Source organism: Schistocerca serialis, chromosome 3 (assembly GCF_023864345.2).
Source record: "Schistocerca serialis cubense isolate TAMUIC-IGC-003099 chromosome 3, iqSchSeri2.2, whole genome shotgun sequence".
Lineage (NCBI taxonomy): Eukaryota > Metazoa > Arthropoda > Insecta > Orthoptera > Acrididae > Schistocerca > Schistocerca serialis.
The window spans coordinates 917,197,327-917,200,392 of NC_064640.1; the positions used below are offsets into that span (position 1 = coordinate 917,197,327).

A 3,066-nucleotide genomic window follows, 5' to 3' on the forward strand; every position below is an offset into this window, starting at 1 on the left:
AGCAGAAGGTCAGTTGAAGTTTTGCAGTGAGCGACAATGGCTATGTTTGAGTCAGTTGCTGTATGTACTGCCTGTAAGTGCGGTATGCCGTTCAAGGATCCTAATAGTATGAATGGGAAACACAAACAATGAGAGTGGGACATGTACAGAGAGCACAGGACTGTTTCCTTCTGGCATCTCATCAGCTTTCTTGACAACACACGATGCCACACAGAAAAACGTGTGCAGGAGCTCCTGCATACTTGGGGTGGAAGGTACTGGAACATGCTCCATATTCACTCAATATGAGTCCATGTGATTATGACCTGTTCACTAAAATGAAGGAACTTCTTTGTAATACACGCTACAACCCAAGAGAAGATATCATCAGTGGCATAGGTCAGTTCTTTTGAGACATCGATGAAGTTGAATGCACTGATAGTATACAACACATTCCAGATATGTGGAGGAAGGTGATCCAGATGTGGGTCGATTATATTGAGGGCATGTAATATGCTGAATGTCTCTCTCAATAAAGTGTGGTATGAATTTTTTTAACCATGTTGCCACTACTTCTTATCCCTCTCATCAACTCATGGGTCCAAAAGAAACGGAAATTTTGTAAGGTTGCGTTTATTTTGCCACAAAACAGTATAAACAGGTGATAGTAAAGTAGAAACAATGTAAAGCACACAGAACGGAATCAACTGCAATTTGCATAACGGTAGACAAAAATGTTCTTCCTTTTTTTCATGCACATTCTGACAACTGGTTAATGTGCCCAGTGTCAGGTGTGACCAACTCTGGAACCAGTACAGGCCTGACAAAGGCGGGACATGCTGTGAATGATGTCATCAATCTCATGTTGAGGCAATAACGCCCATTCTCCCTTCAGAGCTGCTCACAAGTCCTGGAAAGTGGTTTATGGATGCTGACTTGATGCAGCCCATCTCCCTAGTGCGTCCCAGACATGCCCCATGGGATTCATATCAGGAGAGCAAGCAGGCTACGTCATGTGTGCAACCTCTTTCATTTCCAAAGAAACATCAACCACCCATGCTCTATGAGGTTGAGCATTGTCGTCCATCAGTATGAAGTCTGGACCCACAACACCTCGCAACAACCTCGCACGATATCTCAAGATCTCCTCACAGTATCTGGTAGCAGTTAAATCTTGCTGATTCACCCATGCAATTTCATCAAGAGGTGTTCTAGTGGTCAACATAATCCCTGCACACGCCATTAGGGGTCCTCCTTGATATGGGTGTCTTTCCACAATGTTTGGATCCCTAAACCGTGTTCCACGTGTCCTTCAGATGCGAATCCGTCGAGAACTAGTCTCCAGACCAAATCGGGACTCGTCTGTGAAATGAATATTGGCCCACCGTTCGACCGTCCAGGTGGCATGTTGATGGCTCCATTCTAGACGTTCCCTTCGATGAAGACATGCCAGAGATCAACAGACAGCAGGTCTCCAACAATAATGGCTACTCTGCTGAATCTTTCTGTACACCGTTTGCTTCGTTACAACACGTCCAGGGGATGCTGTAAGGTCAGATGCTAGTTGCAGTGCAGTACTAAGGCGATACCGTCGTGTCCCTACAGCCAAATAACGGTCCACTCTTTCTGATGTCAGGCAACGGCCTTGCCGCAGTGGATACACCGGTTCCCGTCAGATCACCGAAGTTAAGCGCTGTTGGGCGTGGCCGGCACTTAGATGGGTGACCATCTGGGCTGGCACGCGCTGTTGCCAATTTTTCGGAGTGCACTCAGCCTCTTGATGTCAGTTGAGGAGCTACTCAACCGAATGGCAGCGGCTTCGGTCAAGAATACCATCATAACGACCGGGAGAGCGGTGTGCTGACCCCACGTCCCTCCTATTCGCATCCTCCTCTGAGGATGACACGGCGGTCGGATGGTCCCGGTAGGCCACTCGTGGCCTGAAGACGGAGTGCTGCTAGTGCTTTCTGATGTCAGACCTGGTCGACCCTGTCCTGGTCTCCGGGATACAGTTTCGGTCTCTATAAACTGTCGCCTCATCTGAGACAACAGATCGATTCACATTAAGCCATTGAGCCACATTAGTTTGCGACTCTCCTGCTTCCATTCTTCCTATGGCCCTCCACAGCATTGAGTCTGTAGGCGTCTTCTCTGTGCCATACTGCACCGTCTGTGATTGTGTACACACCGATTGTGGAAGTGGGACTGCTCTGAAAACACTGCCCCGCTTGATAGGTGCCCTGACTTCATTGCTGGCGTCGTCGTTCATTGATCGGAATGCCATCTTCGGTGCAGAACACGATCGTAACGACATCTGGTAGGAAAGTAACCAAGAGATCTCCAGACAGTTATATCTAGCGTTTATGTCATAAAATATTTCGGCTGTCTCCTAAATATAAATACAGCTCTCCTTTATGACCATTTCAAACCCAGATCTTACCGAATTTTTGACATTTTCCACATTTTCCCGTTTTTCTGATTTTTTTCCATGTTTCATCATATTCCATATGTAAAGGTCCAAGAGTATATTTTGTGGACTGGCAAGACAGCCAATCCACTATGACAGGTAGCCGAAAGGCACGCGTTTAAACTCACGCAGGCTGGCGTGAGGTCTGGGAAATGGTAAGGAATTGAGACTAGCAAAAACGGTACGTAGCTTCTGGAATACTTAACTTTAATCCATAATTGGTGAACATCGGTCTGACAGTACATGCATCACAAGATAAATAGCAATTGACAATGGCGCCATGCTAGGTCGTAGCAAATGACGTAGCTGAAGGCTATGCTAACTATCGTCTCGGCAAATGAGAGCGTAATTTGTCAGTGAACCATCGCTAGCAAAGTCGGCTGTACAACTGGGGCGAGTGCTAGGAAGTCTCTCTAGACCTGCCGTGTGGCGGCGCTCGGTCTGCAATCACTGACAGTGGCGACACGCGGGTCCGACGTATACTAACGGACCGCGGCCGATTTAAAGGCTACCACCTAGCAAGTGTGGTGTCTGGCGGTGACACCACAGTATATATGCTCTTATTGCTTACATCACCACGCGTGGCTTGCTAATTTTTTTGCTATCCAACTTTCATACAG

The 3,066-nt window shown here is 47.2% G+C and overlaps 1 pseudogene; it reads left to right on the forward strand.

Moving 5' to 3' along the window:
* Positions 1–1,614: 1,614 nt before the first annotated feature.
* Positions 1,615–1,732, forward strand: LOC126471897 (5S ribosomal RNA; annotated as a pseudogene).
* The last annotated feature ends 1,334 nt before the right edge of the window (positions 1,733–3,066 follow it).